At 39.6% G+C, this 18,075-nt stretch overlaps 1 long non-coding RNA gene across 1 annotated transcript in view; it reads right to left on the bottom strand.

The window, feature by feature from the left end:
* The window catches only part of LOC133748380 (uncharacterized), a 347,690-nt gene that overhangs the window by 329,466 nt on the left and 149 nt on the right, over positions 1 to 18,075 (bottom strand). Inside the window, exon 2 of the long non-coding RNA XR_009864452.1 lies at positions 16,462 to 16,545. This is a non-coding gene — a long non-coding RNA (uncharacterized LOC133748380). The remainder of the gene's footprint in view (positions 1 to 16,461; positions 16,546 to 18,075) is intronic.

Genomic DNA, 18,075 nt, shown 5'->3' with positions numbered 1-18,075 from the left:
ATTGCGGCCAATTGGGGAGTGAACCATCGGATGGAAGACCTCTCTCTCTCTGCTTCTCCTCTCTCTGTGTAACTCTGACTTTCAAATAAATAAATAAATCTTTAAAAAAAGAAAGAAAGAAAATTCAACAACAGACAAGTATGGACTGAAATAACAAAATGCATTCTGTACTAGTGAAACCTTCAGAACCCAGGGAAGTAGAATTGTCAGCTGAGGACACAGCCTCAGTCAGTTTTTTCCAAGTCTCTGCTAAGTTACTTAACTGCTCTACATCTGTTTTCTTAATCTTTAACATGGGAATACTACTATACTCACCTCAAAGGAATATGGTAAGCAATAAATCATCAGATTGAAGGCACATGTCAAAACCACTGGCACACAGCCAGCACTATATATGCTAGCTGCTGCTCTTACTAACCAGGAGTAAGATCAACCAGCTGAGTGATAATATCTGGACAGGATGCCCTAAGAGCATATCTTATTTCACATACTTAAGTTCTTCCTTTCATGAATTCCCTTTTGAAAAATTAATTCCAAAAATAATACAGATTTTTACAAATAAAAAATAATGAAGGGCCAGTGCTGTGGGTCAGTAGGCTAAGCCTTCACAGGTAGTGCCGGCATCCCATAGGGGCTCACGTTCATGTTCTGGCTGCTCTTCTTCCAATCCAGCTCTCTGCTTGTGGCTTGGAAAAACAGTGAAAGATGGCCCAAGTGATTGAGTCCCTACACCCATGTGGGAGACCCAGAAGAAGCTCCTGATTCCTGGCTTCAGATCAGCTCAGCTCCAAATCAATGGATAGACCTTTCTCTTTGTTTTTCCCTTTCTTTGTAACTCTACCTCTCAAAAAAATAAATAAATAAATAAATAATTTTTTTAAATGAAGACTAGGGGGGGGCCTAGTGCTGTGGCATAGCAGGTAAAGCCATCGCCTGCAGCACCAGCATCCCATGTGGGCGCCGGTTCAAGTGCCAGCTGCTCCATTTCTAATCCAGCTCTCTTCTACGGCCTGGGAAAGCAGTAGAAGATGGCCCAAGTCCTAGGGCCCCTGCACCTGTGTGGGAGACCCAGAAGAAGCTCCTGGCTCCTAGCTTCAGATCAGCGCAGCTCCTGCCATTGTGGCCAATTGGGGAGTGAACCATTGGATAGAAGACCTCTCTCTCTCTGCCTCGCTTTCTCTCTGTGTGTAACTCTGACTTTCAAATAAATACATAAATAAATCTTTAAAAAAATAGGTTAAAAATGAGAGTCCTTTCCCTATCCCCAAAACCAATTATAATCGCTCTTGGTTTAAAAATAACAACTATGGGGCCAGCGCTGTGGCGTAGCGGGTAAAGCCACTGCCTCAGTGACAGCATCCCATATGGGCGCCAGTTTGAGATCCAGCTGCTCCACTTCCGATCCAGCTTTCTGCTATGGCGTAGGAAGGCAGTAGAAGGTGGCCCAAGTCTTTGGACCCCTGAAACCATGTGGGAGACCCAGAAGAAGCTCCTGGCTCCTGGCTTTGGATCAGCGCAACTCTGGCGGTTGAGGCCAATTGGGGAGTGAACCAGTGGATGGAAGACCTCTCTCTCTCTCTCTCTCTCTCTCTCTCTCTCTCTCTCCTTCTCTCTGTGTAACTCTGACTTTCAAATAAATAAATAAATCTTTTTAAAAAAAATAACCATTGTTCTTGGCTCAGAGTATGATTCTAAGCCTTTTACATGTTTAAGCAAATATAGATAATAGAAATAGAATTATATTATAAAAGTTAGTCTTTTACTAGCTATTTTACTTAAGATAACTTGGATATTTTTCAGGATAACTTAGTATGTATATATTTATGTTGTTGACATAAATATTAAATTTTAAATAAGAAGATAAAGGGTAAATGATTAAAATAAGATTAAAAAGTGTTCGTTCAAGTTTTAAAATAGTATTTAACTTTTAAGTGCAATAGTGACATTGTGATTACATCTTAAATCTTAACATTTTAGAGATACATACTGAAATATTTACAGATTATATGGTTCCCAGGATTAGCTTCAAAGTAGGAAATGGATGGAGAGAAGAAAACTGGAGAGAGGGGTGAACATAAACAATACTGGCCATGAGTTGATCATTAAACAAGCTGATGAGAATATTAGGATTAGACTATTCTCTTCTCTGTACTTTTAAATATTTTTAGAATTTTTCACAATTAAATGTTTTTAATATTTTTCTCCCTATAAAATTTATCTATGAAATGAGAAACAACCAAACCTTTAAATCACAGCAATTAATTCCTCACTGGTAAGGTGATAAATCAATCAACAAGACTAATCATCATTAACATGTATACCTGAAGCTACACAAACAAAAGCAACTTAGCTTCCCCATAGTTTGAATGATGCTATAAAAATCCAAATAAAACAACCAGTCTAGAGAAGCATAAAGCATCATAATCAGAACTCTTAGAGTTTTCCTTATCTTTTCTAGTGGAATTATTGCAGTTAGATGAAAAGAGGAAAGCAGTTAATTTGTCTATGTAGTCAAGAAATCAAAAGATAACACTGGATGTTCCATTCATCCAGATAGGTTAGATACAATTTGGAGCATGCTCACCAAAACTCTGCTATGCATAAAGCAAAGAGAATATCTTTGTTATGTCATTGGAACAGAAAATTTTTTGTCCTTAATCTGTTTTTCTCTACATATACCTCAAAAGCTCCATGAAAGTGCCCAGGCTTTTAATATCTCTTCTCTCATTTATAAGGCTTTCAGGAATTCTACTGTTTTTCCTGATTTTGGTAAAGGCCTATATTCACCGAGGATGAATGTCCCAGTAGCCGGGAAGCAGACAAGAAAGACTAGTAATTTCTAAAAAGAAAGCAGGATTTTTTTTAATATTGAGAAGAGAACAGAGGTCAGAAGGTCCAATGAGACACAGATTCTGCCAAGACAAAGCAGAATCTCCATGAAGCACCCAGAAATGTTGGATGATGGGCCTCCATGTCATTCCAAGATTGCTGGAGGCCAAACATGGAATCAGAGTAGGGGGAGAACAGAATCTAAATGGATCAAGATGAATAGACAATGGGTAGCTCTGTATTTTCTGGTGAGATTCACAGCCTGTACTTTAGCACCATTTAATATCCCAAACCTTTGCACAATATTTTGGAGAGGTTTGTGCTAATAAATATTTAAATTTAATTTCTGCTAACCCAGAAATATAATGAATTCTTAGATTTGGGTTTAAGTGAGTTCAAAGAAAATAAAAATGTGCAATAGTTTTTAAAGATGTGGCTTCATGACAATTAATTCATATAGACTACTCCATTAAATATCAACCAGTCCTCTAACAGTCACTATAAAAGTAACTTGCCTCCATGCTACAATAACCATCCTTTACAGCTGCACAGCTTTGCACGTGTGGCAAGGTGTTTTCATATATGTTACCCCATTTTATCATCAGAGATGAGGGTTCAGTGTCCCCTGTGCTCTTAAGAATATATGGGCATAGCCGGCACCGCGGCTCAATAGGCTAATCCCCCACCTGCGGCGCCGGCACACCGGGTTCTACTCCCGGTTGGGGCGCCGGATTCTATCCCGGTTGCCCCTCTTCCAGGCCAGTTCTCTGCTATGGCCTGGGAAGGCAGTGGAGGATGGCCCAAGTGCTTGGGCCTTGCACCCGCATGAGAGACCAGGAGAAGCACCTGGCTCCTGGCTTCGGATCAGTGCGGTCCGCCGACCACAGCGGCCATTGGAGGGTGAACCAACGGCAAAAGGAATACCTTTCTCTCTGTCTCTCTCTCACTGTCCACTTTGCCTGTCAAAAAATAAAAATAAAATTTAAAAAAAAAAAGAATACATGGGCAGGAATGAAATAGCTTAATGGGAAATTTTTCTCTCAGACATATCACTTTCTGATCTCTCTCTTTTTCTAACAAGACAAAAAAATTATTCCATACTTCATTTAAAAACATCTGTCCAAAGTTGTAATTTGTAAGATGGCCTTCACATAACACATCACTAAGTATGAATTCACTTCTTAAAAGTTCATTCAGTTTGCCAGGTGGTATTAACTTATAGGTCAAACCTCACTGAAAAAAAAAAGAAAAGAAAAGAAGAGAGCGGCAAGATGGCGGAATAGGAAGGGAGCACATTGATAGTTCGGCAAGACACAGGTTAATAAAAGTGGAGATACTACAGGGTCAAGGAAGAGTAGGGGAAGAAACAGCAGAGGAAACTCTTCCGGAACTAGTGATTCACAGTGGACCTGCATGGAGAGCGTGGGAGCCCAAGTTCGGGACACCAGTGGCAGAATCAACGCACCAGCGCTGGAACGCGAGGTGAGCCGAACCTCAATAGCCCGAGACACCAGCGGGCAAGCGGAAAGAGGAGACTAGAGGGAACGAGGCTTGAAACTCCGTGGGGAAAAGTTCACCAGGCTAACTAGAAGAGAGAGAGGGAAAAAAAAAAAGTGACCGATACGGACACGAGTTTCTCTCTCTCCACTCACCTCTCAAAGGCGAGCAAGACAGAGCAGGCGCCATTTTGGACATACGTCATAAGCAGGGCGACCTCAGGTCTGCACCGGCCCTGAGCCTAGCAGAAAAACCTGACTCTGGGGGGAGGGGTGAAATAACAGGAGATTAGGATCTAACTTGGCAACCCACTGGGAGACTGCAGGAGAATTGGAGCCCACACCGAGGGCAGCAGAGATTCCCTGTGTGGTCCTTGGGAAAGAGCTTCCGATCTCTGGCTCCTGTGGGTATATCATTTGCCTGCTAACTACCTCCAATTACATTCAGCTGTGTGGAATTACTTCCCTTTTGAATCAAAAGAAAGAAAGAAAGAAAGAAAGAAAGAAAGAAAGAAAGAAAGAAAGGAAGGAAGGAAGGAAGGAAGGAAGGAAGGAAGGAAGGAAGGAAGGAAGAAAGAAAGAAAGAAAGAAAGAAAGAAAGAAAGAAAGAAAGAAAGAAAGAAAGAAAGAAAGAAAGAAAGAAAGAAAGAAAGAATTTACCACGCCTAACCTGGGAGTGCCATCTTTGACACACCCTCAACCCTGAGGAACCAAACACAGCTCTCAGTCCACACTCATCTCAAGCCTCTAAGGCTCCACCAAAAGCAGACAGTCCACTTAATATAGAGCCATAGTGTAACAAGAAAAAAACACCACAGTGAAGAAACCAAATATCTCCAACATGCCATACAACAAACCCAAAACCCGAGGTAACAAGAACAAGGAAGACACTATGACGCCCCCAAATGAAAAAGACACCCCAATTCAAGATTATGAAGATGATGAGATAGAAGAAATGCAAGAAGCAGATCTCAAAAAATTGATAAGAACATTAAGAAGTTCTCAAAAACAAATTCTTGAACTACAGAAATCCTTAATGGACAAGATAGAAAATCTCTCTCGTGAAAATGAAATATTAAGGAGGAATCAAAATGAAATGAAACAACTAGTAGAACAAGAAACTGTGATAGTGACGAGAAATCATAATGAAATGAAGAATTCAATAGATCAAATGACAAACACATTAGAGAGCCTTAAAAACAGAATGGGCGAAGCAGAAGAGAGAATATCAGACTTAGAAGACAGAGAACAGGAAAGGAAACAGGCAAACCAAAGAAAAGAAGAAGAAATTAGAAATCTAAAAAATATTGTCGGGAATCTACAGGATACTACTAAAATACCTAACATTCGGGTTCTAGGAGTTCCTGAAGGCATGGAGAGGGAGAAAGGATTAGAAGGCATTTTCAGTGAGATACTAGCAGAAAATTTCCCAGGTTTGGAGAAGGACAGAGGCATCTTAGTACAGGAAGCTTATAGAACCCCTAATAAACATGACCAAAAGAGATCCTCACCACGACATGTTGTAATCAAACTCACCACAGTGAAACATAAAGAAAAGATCCTAAAAGGTGCAAGAGAGAAACGTCAGATTACTCTTAGAGGATCTCCAATTAGACTCACAGCAGACTTCTCAGCAGAAACCCTACAAGCTAGAAGGGAATGGCGAGACATAGCCCAGGTACTTAGAGAGAAAAACTGCCAGCCCAGAATATTATATCCTGCAAAGCTCTCATTTGTGAATGAAGGTGAAATTAAGACTTTTCATAGCAAACAGAAACTGAAAGAATTTGTTGCCACTCATCCTGCCCTGCAAAAGATGCTTAAAGATGTGTTACACACAGAAACACAAAAACATGGTCACCAATATGAAAGAAGGTAAAGGAAGGAAACCTCACAGCAAAAGATCACAGGAAGATCAATTTCTCTTTGACATAGAATTAAACTCTGATGCTCTGTTAAAGCAATGTGTTAAAGTAATCTATTATGTTCTCTTGATGTCTGTTAAATTCTAATTGTTCCAAAAACAGCTGAATTTTTATTAAGAGCTATGGGTTATTTAAATATTTGCTTATTTTAAAAGATTTGAATAATCACCTTGTAACAATGATCAAATTTGGTCAATGTTATGGCATGATTTTAAGAAATCTTATTTCAACCAGATATTTTGGATTTTGAGCCTTCTTGGCATTCTTGACAGGCATTCAAAAAATCAAAGTTTCAAACAATCTGGACTCTAAAATTTCCAGTAAATCTTGGACTTTGGTTTTTCCAGTTTGGGCCCAACTGAAAAAATCCAAGGACCTACGTCTCTCATCTTATAGAGACACCAACTAATCAGGCTATTTGGATTATATTAGAAGTACTGTCAAGATGTGATGTGGTACCAAACTTTAAGTTTCTATAATGGAAAATGCTATTAATACAAATGTTTGAGAATTAAAAAGTCTAATGATCTTGTGTTACTAGACATGATAGTTATCTTAATGAGAAAGCCCCAGAGGCCTAAAGGGTTAAATACTTGTAAAATCCTACAGGTGCTTTCAAAAATACTGTGAAGTAAGCAAGTGCCTCTTGTTGGTTGATGAGTTTATAATTTTAAACATGGCGACTTAAAGTCTTTTGTCATCCACAGTTATATATGATTTGCTGCTCATAAAACTAAAGTGTTGTTGGTTCTGTGTTTAGCTGTCCTCCTATAGGTTCCTATGGACTTTTTCCAGCCACTTCTATTGTATTCGTACTTTGGGATGGCTCTGTAAACAGATGAAGCCAATAATGTATTAACAGTACCAACTGAGAGAAAGTATGGTTAACTGAGGTTACTAAAAACAAAAAGCAATTCAAATCAATTGACAATCTACAAAAAGAGTTAAAGATTTTAAAAGCTATTATTGAAATTGCTATATTGGTTTATTATGCTATATTATATGTGTGTATATATTGTATGTCCACATGGGGAAATTTTATTAAGAGTTTTATTTTAAATGGCTTATAGATAAGATTGTCCATAAATTTAAGCTGCTAAAATCAATCAAAGATACATTTTAATTTGAGTGACCTGAATCTGTGTATCATATGTTTTAAACTTGTTGGTAGAAAGAAACTAAAAACATTTTATATGTTTGTGCTTAAGTTTACTGGTTAAACAAACTACACCATGTTAGATATTTAAGAGGTGTTTTCAAATACATGATTCTTAAAATTTATAGAAGGCATTGGACCTTCTGGTAAATGTTTTCTTAAGTTGTTATCTAATGGTTGAAACTATTTGCTAAGTATTCATGTGATATTGCTATTGTCAGCAAGCGATCTAGGACTTGCTCCCTCATTTCTCTATTCTAAGCCCAACTTGTTCTTTCATTTCTCTATTCTCTTCAAGGTAGGAAACTAATTCTATTATGAAGGAATCTGTAGGACGCACAATTTAATCTTTAGACCTTATAAAAGAGATGGCTAACATTTTTCTGTAATAGCATAGCCAAAATAAGAACTTAAATAATAATCTCACAGCTAGATTCACTTCGCCATCAGCGAAGTATACAGTAAGTAGAAAAAACCTCCCTTTCAGACCAAAGGGAAAGAAAGTTTTAAAGTGAGAATATAATTTTCCTCATGGGCATTGTCTACCTTAGAAAAACTACTACAGAACATGCCTGTGACTATAGACTTGTAGTTCAGGCCACCGAAGATTAGAGATGGGACACGGGCACTCCCTTGACTTGCATCCTCTGGTCTGCTTGAACACAAACCAGGAGGAAAAGAAAGCTAGGCATCAGAAGCAATAGGTGGCAGGCCTATTAATGGCTGATCTGTACAGTGATCTGCCCTCAAGGAGACCTAACAGGCCAGTCCACTGCAGTGGCTTTCAATGTGGTAAGCCTGGGCTTCAGCAGAAGTCAGCTTGTGAAGAGCCCTGGCAGCTCTGCCAAGAGTTGGATCACTGGAAATGGACCTGCCCTGGAGTCGAAGGATGCCCAGGTCAGAGCCACAGATCTTATTGGCTCTAAGCTGAAAAGCCCTTCACTCAGCCCAACTTCCAAAGTGACCACTGCAGTTGAGGGGACGGCCAAGTAGGGTCAGCAACATTGCAGGCAGAACTGTAAATTTCTTGTTAGAGATGCCCCCTGCCTTTACCTGGCCAGCTCTCCTCCCAGGCCAGCCAAGTAATGAAAGTCAACAGAGTGCCTTCCCCTAGGAGGTTCACACCTCCCTTAGGATATACCCCATGTGAAGAGATAGGTAGGTCTGGGCCTCTTAACTTACAAGGCCTAAAGCCCACCAGATTATTATCAAGCCCCTTCTATCAGGTTCTATTTGCCTCTCAATCAGAAAACTTAATTGTAGCTTAGACAGCACCTTTCTTAGCTCCTCTAATAATGACTCTGTCCTTTGTTCTAGACCCTGTCTAGCGCACTTGGGCCTCATTCCTTTGTAATCATAACCTCTACTCTACCACCAATGGCTCTACTCCCAACCTGTGTGTACTGATGGTCCTCTTCCCCACTTAATGCTGTATAATTGTTCAAACCTGGTAAATGCCACTCTTAGGATCATTGGTTACTATCCTCACTCTGTCTTTTATGACCATGTCTAAATATGATCAGAGTCGGCAAACTTGGAAGGCTTCCATAGCCTTGGCAACTCATGACGAGAGCCTAGGGTGGTTACTGGTGCCATAAACTAGAGTGTCAATTTGTTGGGTCAACAACAGGAGCCACTGTGCACTTGCTCCTCATGTGGGATCTCTGTCCTTAATGTGCTGTACATTGTGATTTAATGCTATAACTAGTACTCAAACAGTATGTTTCAATTTGTGTTTCTATGTGGGTGCAAACTGTTGAAATCTTTATACTAAATTGATCTTCTGTATATAAAGAGAATTGAAAATGAATCTAGATGTGAATGGAAGGGGAGAGGGAGCGGGAGAGGGGAGGATTGTGGGTGGGAGGGAAGTTGTGGGAGGGGGAAGCCATTGTAATCCATAAGCTGTACACTGGAAATTTATATTCATTAAATAAAAGTTAAAAAAAAAGAAAAGAAACATTCATTTGAGAAGGAAAAGAGATTAGAACTGTTTGCAATGCCTACATGAATATATTTCTCAACACAACACAAAAAAACAGTTTATTTAGAGTATTCTTTTTGTGCAAACTTTCAAAGGTAAGAGATTTAACAGAAGTTGCCTCTGAGGAATGGGAGCTGAAGAAGAGAAGAAGAGGAGACTTTGAGTTTCCTACTTTGTACACTTCTGTATTTTTGTATTTGTTATAATGAAATACATTACTTTTGTAATATAATTTGAAAAACAAATCTTTTTAATCAAAGTAATCTAATTAGATTATTTTCCTCTTTATCACAAACATCATTGCTATCTAACAAAACAGCTACAAGCAAATGGCTGTCCTCTCATATCTTACACGGCTTCAAAAAGAGAACCTGGATTTTGTTTTCACTGTTCATTTTTGTCATAAAAAACCTTTATCCTGGTATGTGCATGCCCTCTAGGCCAGGACTTTCCAACTACAGTAAGAACATTAGTGGGATAGAATAGTGTGAAAGGAATTCAGCATCATTATCAAAATTAATTCACTCTCCATCAACCTACACCATCTGCTGAGTATGCAGGGCTGACTGCGCCTGTCACTGATTTTTCAGGCATGCTCTCAGCACGCAGGTAGAAATCCAGGAGAGCAGGTTTTTTACTATATTTTAAAGTAGTAACAAGAAAGATTTCTCAAAAGAGGCTAAACACATTTTTGTGTCTGCAAAACCTTCTATAAACGATAACAAAATAGGTACAGTCATAAAGTGTCCTTATAAGAAAAATATGGGTTTTTTGTTTTCATAATAGCAGGACTTCTATTCTTGGGATTGGAAAAGGCTATAAAAAGGTAAGAACCACTGCCCTTAACTTGGCAGAGTCTCATCAGCCTACTTTTTCAATTATTTTGATTTCTATAAACTGGTCTCTGCTTTTCGAAAAGAACTTGTCCTAGCTAAAAAGACCATTAGGTCTCTCCAGTCCTCTGATTTAAAACATTTCTCTGTTCCTATTAGTGAACATACAAACTACTCTTCTCCTTGGAGAAAATAAATATGCATCTCAGTTGTGGCTTGATGTCCACACTAAAAAGTTCCCCTAATACTTAATTTCTACATCCTTTTCCTGAGAACCTCCTCAGTCCCTCCCAACTGTCTCCTGGTTTATTTGCATGAATTGATGATATTTTAAAATTTTTTTCTCTTCATAATCCCCATAGCAACTGGTTTCTCTAGAAACTTCCTCAAAAAGTCCAAAGATATCATATCTCTTTTAACTGAGTGTATTTTGAATAGAATTTGCACAGGAAAATAAGCTAGTTTCATTTAGTAAGTCCTTGGTCTTTTTTTTGTTTGTTTTTTCTACAGTAAAATAAAAATTTTTTAAAAAACTGTCAACTCACCTGTATAGAATTTTGAGGGTTTTCTGTTTATAAGTTATTAAAGAATATGTATGATATAATTTTTTTAAAGATTTATTTATTTATTTGCAAGTCAGAGTTACACAGAGAGAGAAAGGTCTTCCATCCGATGGTTTATTCCCCAATTGGCCGCAACGGCCAAAGCCAAGAGCCAGGAGCTTCTTCCGGGTCTCCCACATGGGTGCAGGGGCCAAGGACTTGGGCCATCTTCCATGACTTTCCCAGGCCGTAGCAGAGAGCTGGATCGGAAGTGAAGCAGCCAGGTCTCAAACTGGCGTCCATATGGGATGCCAGCGCTTCAGGCCAGGGCGTTAACCTGCTGTACCACAGCACCAGCACCAGGATATGTATGATTTTAAAAGATGCAGTCTCACCCATTTTAAGGAGTTTTTCACTTATTCATTCAAAAAGTACTGAGTATATGAAAAACTGCTTGAAGCTGTGATTCAGTTAAGAAAAAACTCAAAACTGCCTTCCTGCATCTACAATTGTGCTAGATAACAATAAAAGGCAAAATATAATTAAACACTGAAACTAAAGCAGCCCGACTATTATTTTTGGTTGAGGTAAGAGGATGGTGGTATTTGAATCAGGCTCTGAGATATATACGATTTGACAAGTTCAAAGTATTAAAAAACATTATCCCAAGCATCATTCCAGACCGAGTGGGCAGTACGAATATTTACATACAAGGAAATTGTAGAATGTTTGGAGGGATATTAAGTAGATCACTTTGGCTAGAGGAGAGTATATTGAGACACATAAGCCAGGGCTAAAAAGGTAGGACACAAGGGTAGAAGACCAGTATAGAAAGTCTTGATTTTCTATAAAGTTCAAATTTTATCTCATAAGTGGTTGGATTAAATAGTTAAAACAGGAAATCAGTTTAAAATACATAAGAATAATCTAAAAGGATCTTCAAAATGTCTCAAAAGTCAGGCTTTCTCCCTGTCTTCAGCTCTGTTTTTCCTTCCTCCATTTCCCTACTCTACTTTAGTCAGAGTGATCTAAAGAATGACACAATTCTATTCAATTTTTAATGGTGTCATTCTCCTAACTAAAACAGTTCAATAGCTTTACTGTGACTCTCAGATAAAATCCTAGCAATACAACATAACACAGGACCTTAGGATCTGGCCCTAGCTTGTTTCTCCAGACTTGTCACTTACACAATAGGCATCATTCAAACCTCTTTCCATCTGACTGAAACATCCTTCCCGCCTCTCTCTTTCCCTTTTATATCTGGCTGTCATAACTCATTCGGAAGTTTCTGCTTAGATACTTCCCTTAAGAAGGTTCTCACTGAGTGCAGAGGAGAGGTAAGTTCAAAATTTTAGCTGTGCAAAGAATGTATGAAGTGAGGATTAAATCAATTTCTGTCCCCCTCTCCTTCTCCCTCCTCCCTTCTTCTCTCTGCTCTCCCTCTCTCCCTCTCTGTTTGTTCTCTCCTCTCTCCTATCTAATTTGTGTGTAGGTATATATACATATATGTATAAATATTTTGTGTGTGTATATATATATACTCTAGAGTCTCTAATATTCATTTATTCATTCCACGTATGCTGAAGACTTTGTCCAAGCATTCTGAGAAAACAATTAATAAAATGCATCCCTATTAACTGTTAAAAAAAAAGAAGAAGAAGAAGAAAGCTCTCACAGCTCCTCAAATCCAGTTTCAGGTCCCTGCAAAACTATGACAATACTTAGGATCTATACCCTTGTTTGTGGCACACCTTCAGAACAGGGGAGGCTTCTCTGACTTACACCAAATGGCCAGGAACATAAGAAATACCCCAAAACACTTGTTTAAAAAAATCAAAACACACAAGAAAAGTAAGTCTATAGAGGCACTCATAAAATAGTAAGAGTTAGGCACAGATTCAGGGATAGACTCACAGTAACAGAAAAGAAGGGATGAACAGGAACACAGTAAAAGGAAAGCTAAATGTAATATTAAGAAACCTGAATTCTGAGTTAACATAATCTGGTATATATAATAAGGTCCATCTTGCACTGTAGTTGCCAAGTCCTGGCTGATTATCAGAATAATCCAGGGAATCAGGTGTTTTTTGTTGTTTATGATGTATTTTAACTTCCCCTAGACATTCTGTCATATAACTGACTGGTGTTTAGGAATTGCACGGATGTATCACAAGGTCATTCCTAGTACTAATGTTCTAACTTAACCAAGATATCCAGGAAAAGTAACTGAATCAACTTGATAAGTAATTGAACGTTAGAGCAGAAGAGAATTACACTACTTAGATTTTTAGGCTGGTTTACCTGGAGTCACAACTCGCTTTTAACAGGCGGCAAATAAACATTTGCCTAATGAAGATAACAGGGAACCAGGGAGGGGGAACAGACTTGTAAAAAAGAATAAATGACATGAGTTCCCCAACTGACAATCAATTATCTGTCTTTGAGGCTGCCTCAAAGGAAATCTCTTCCTTTCTGTCTTAAGTGGATATATGTTTTTGGCATTGCTGTTTTGGCTATTATAGTGACTATCTTCTTTGAGAAAGGGCACCCAATTCCTCTTTAAAGAATTACCCTCCCCAGTGAGGTATGGTCTTGCAAGCATTGTAAATCAGGTCCTACCCTCCCTTAGCCAATACAGACTCTGTCCTTAACTTTGAATACCTGAGTAGTGTTCCAAAAACAGAAAAATTAGTGAGAGCTCATCCATAATGCAATGGAATTAAGTTCATTTCTGCTTCCTAGATCCCAGGCTACTCTCCTTTCTCCCTAACTCAGTCTTGTTCTGAAGCTTAATGGTCACTTCTATCATCTACTTATAGTATTCTTCTAATAAGCCCTTGTTTTGTTTAATAAGCCACTTCAATACACAGTATTTGTGAAAAAATCAACAAAAACTAATACAGTACTTAATAAACCACCTTCATTGTCTCACTACCATAAGAGTTCCATCTTGTACCCAAACCATACTGTTCTACTCTAGTTTCTGTGCTGGGAAGCCATGCATAGCCACTGTGGTCCTCCAAACTGGTAGGGTACAGAAAGAAAAAAAGCAAAAAGTAAAGAAATAGCCCTACATGCACACATCATTTTAAATTTTCTAGCACTCATATTTGAAAAAGGGAAAAATTAATTGTAATGATATATTTTATTTAAACCAATGTCCAAACTATTATTTCATCATGTAATCAATATGAAAAAATACCAAGATGTCTTACTTTTCATTTAAGTTTTTGAAATATGCATTTTATGCATCCAGCAATATCAGACCAGATGCAAAGTTTTCACAGGTCAAGTGAAATCTATTTTTTTCTTCCCCCCAAAAATAAAGATATATACACACAAAGAAACTTGTTACTTTTTAATTTAAGCTAAAATTAAATATTCAGTTCTTCAGTTGCATTAACCACATTGCAAGTGTTCAGTAGTTCCAAAGAATTAGTACTTAAAGTACTGAGCAGTAAGAGCAGTGAAGAACTCAGGGAACCTTTTCTTCCTGGATCCAGTAGTTGGCAGCACTTTTACACTTCCAACAAATTCCATTATGAAAGAACTTGGAATTGTGTTAAGTACTATTTGAAATATTTCTTCTCTCAAAACCAATGTTTTCCTGGCTTTGTAACCACAAGCTAACATTTGAGTGTAAGACTTATGTTCTGTGTTCTACACTTCAATAAGAAGCAGTACTCCTTTCAGGGATTGTAATTCAAAGCTAAATTAGAGAATAACACCAGCATCCCTTCTAAGCACCAGATCAAGTCCCTGCTGCTACACTTCTAATCCAGCTCCCTGCTAATGTGATGAGAAAGCAGCAGAAAATGATCCAAATGCTTGGTCCCCTGCCACTCATGTGGGTGATCCAGATGACAGTCCTGGCTCCTGACATCAGCATAGCCCAGTCCTGGCTGGTGTGGCTATTTGGGGAGTAAACCAGCAGACAGACCTCTTTTTCCATCTCTCCTTCTAACTTTGTCTTTCAAATAAATAAATAATTTTTTTTCAAAAAAAGGCAAAATTACCCTATTAAGCCACTTCTCATTTACTACATTTTGAGGAGTAGCAAGAGACTTGGGACTAATTTTACTAATTTTACAAGTATTTTCATCATCAAGTGATAATATAGAGTTTTAGTGGCAGGTTGAAGAATCTGAATTTTATCCCTCAATCAATAACAGCTATCATAAATTTTGGAGTAAGGGAGTACCAACATCAATGTTTAAGGAAAACAAGTCAGAATTCAGTGGGTAATCAAACTAGTAACAACAGAGGCCCACAGGGAAGGTATAGGGCTTCCAGCATCCTTAGCCTTCATATGCTGTCATTTCTCCAAGGAATGCTGCTTTCCTTTTCTTAAGCTGACAAGACATGGACCAATTGTTTAAAACTCACTTCAGCTGGCGCCGTGGATCACTAGGCTAATCCTCCGCCTGCGACGCTGGCACACCGGGTTCTAGTCCCGGTCGGGGCGCCGGATTCTGTCCCGGTTGCCCCTCTTCCAGGCCAGCTCTCTGCTGTGGCCCGGGAAGGCAGCAGAGGATGGCCCAAGTCCTTGGGCCCTGCACCTGCATGCAACGCACTGGCCGCAACAGCCATTGGCGGGTGAACCAACGGCAAAAAGGAAGACCTTTCTGTCTCTCACACTGTCCACTCTGTCAAAAAAAAAAAAAAAAAAAAAAAAAACTGACTTCAGAGCCACCTTTCAGTTCCCTGGAGGAAGTCGGTACAATAAGTCATTTCTTTACCTGTTCCTGAAACCCTTCTTTCAAAATCCTAAACAAGTCAAAATTCAGAGTAAAATAGTGGTTGCCAGAGGTTGAGAAGTTGTTGTTTAATGGGGACAGTTTTCATTTTACAAGATGAACAGCTTTGAGTATTGATGGTGGTGATAGTAATACAACAAAACCAATGACTATAAGGCCCTTCCCCAAACTAACTCCTCTCCTTTCAGCTCGTGGTTTAAATGTTACACTAGTAGGGCTGGTTTCCAGACCTGAATAGTTTAGGTATTCTTGCTGTAACTTCTGATGTATTTCACATGTTTCTCATAGGGTAGTTCTTATCACAACTGTATTCTATACTTAATTATATGGTATATTAATTTGCTCAGACTATAAACAACAGTCTAGATGGCTCATACAACAGAAACTTATTTTTTCACAATACTGTAGGTTAGAAATCTAAGATCAAGATGTTAGTAAATGTAGTTTCTCCTAAATTCTCCTCGGCCTGCAGAAGCCCTTTATGTACACACATACCTGGTATTTGTAGGTAATCATTTCCTCTTCTTGTAAAGAAATCAGTCATATTGTATAAGGAACCACTCTAAGTGCCTCATTTTATCACCTCTTTAAAGACCCAGTCTCCCAGTCACAGTCACAGTTTGAGGTACCAAGAATGAGGACTTTCAGCATATTAATTTGGGGGGGACACAATCCAGCCTATGACATGTTTAACTCTATTGTTCCCACTTGGCAAACTCTATTGTAAGAGGGACTTTGTCTCGTTCTCAAGACCTTCATAACTTCTGTTCCCTCTTTTGAGTGCCCTCCTCCTCCAACTCTTCATATAATAGGCTTTTCTCAATTTTCAAGCCTCAGTATTATCATCTGATTAGGGTCATTCCAGAACACCTTGGTTGAAGTAAGCCTAAAAGTCACTCTATCACATCACTGTTTACTTCCACCCATGGTACTCACCCCTTACTTATGTCCAGGGTGTCAACTCCAGGAAAAGGAATTCATGTATTTTTATGCACTAATGTACACCAGTGTCTCAGTGAACTGTGAATGAGTGAAAGTTTTTGTGATTATTGGGCACATTATAACTTTATTTACTCCTTTAAAAACAAAAAACCTGTAGGGTCTTTAATAATCAAAATGCTTTTCAAAGCTCAGCTTTTATTTTATTTTATTTTTTTGACAGGCAGAGTGGATAGTTAGAGAGAGACAGAAAGGTCTTTCTTTTTGCCGTTGGTTCACCCTCCAATGGCCGCGGCGGCCGGCGTGCTGCAGTCAGCGCATTGCGCTGATCTGAACCCAGGAGCCAGCTGCCTCCTCCTGGTCTCCCATGCAGATGCAGGGCCCAAGCACTTGGGCCATCATCCACTGCACTCCCGGGCCACAGCAGAGAGCTGGCCTGGAAGAGGGGTAACCTGGACAGAACCCGGTGTGCCGGCGCTGCAGGCGGAGGATTTAGCCTCATATTGAGCAGCGGCAGCGGCCTTGAAACTCAGCTTTTAACATTTAGCAGCTGTGCAAACTCAAGGGCATCCCTTCTCTTTGGGTCTCAGAGTCCCTAACTACACAATGAAAACAATATTTTCTCCAAAGGACTAAATAAAATAATACAGGTAAGGTACCCAGCTCAAGAGTTTCATAGATACTGTATGTGATTAGCTGAAATTCTATTAGGTTACATGTTTCCCAAAGTGTGGGGCCTGAGAATGATGTGGAAAAAAAAAATTCATAGTCTTCGGGTGGCAAATAATGGAGCATCAAATCTTTTCATTTTTCAATTCCTTGAATTAAAATAGGATCTCTTCAGGGTCAGCACTATGGCGTAGTGGGTTAAAGCCACAGCCTGCAACGTGTGCAACCCATACGGGTGCTGGTTCGAGACCCGGCTGCTTCCACTTCCGATATAGCTTTCTCCCTATGGCCTGGGATAGCAGTGGAAGATGGCCGAAATCCTTGAGCCTCTGCACCCGTGTGGGGAGACCCAGAAGCTCCTGGCTCCTGGCTTCAGATTAGCTCAGCTCTGGCCATTGAGGCCATTTGGGGAGTGAATCAGCAGATGGAAGACACTCTCTCTCTGGCTCTACCTCTCTATTTTTCGAATAAATAAATCTTTAAAAAAATAAAATAGGGCCTTCCGATGCACGAATGTCTTTGACATCTACCACCCGTCTGTATCTCTCTCGATATTTCTCGCCATTCTTCCTACTTAACAGAGGGACCATTTAGTCACAAACGCCCACATAAAAATAGGTGAATTCAGTACGGTTTTCCACCGGATTTGTGGCCCAGTGTTGGGCAGCTGCTCTGAAGCCCGGGTTCGCGGGCCTCGCTCTGTAATCCGGTATAATAACGGTATTATTATCATCATCACCCTCTTCACAGGATTATTGTGAAGAGAAAACGAACTGTTTACGGCACACGGGAGGCCCGCCAACGCCGTTCAACGCGTCAAACACGCGGTGTAGAAGACTAGACGGCAAACACGCCAAAGACCTCCCTAGGGCCACAGAGTACGGGAGGCGCGGCGGGAAGCGGCTCCCTGAGGCGGCGCGGCCCAAGTCACAGGGGACCGGG

The sequence above is a fragment of the Lepus europaeus genome, chromosome 19 (assembly GCF_033115175.1).
Source record: "Lepus europaeus isolate LE1 chromosome 19, mLepTim1.pri, whole genome shotgun sequence".
In the NCBI taxonomy this organism is placed as follows: Eukaryota; Metazoa; Chordata; class Mammalia; order Lagomorpha; family Leporidae; genus Lepus; species Lepus europaeus.
Note: the sequence above shows the minus strand (reverse complement) of the source record. Positions and strands in the feature narration are given on the sequence as shown.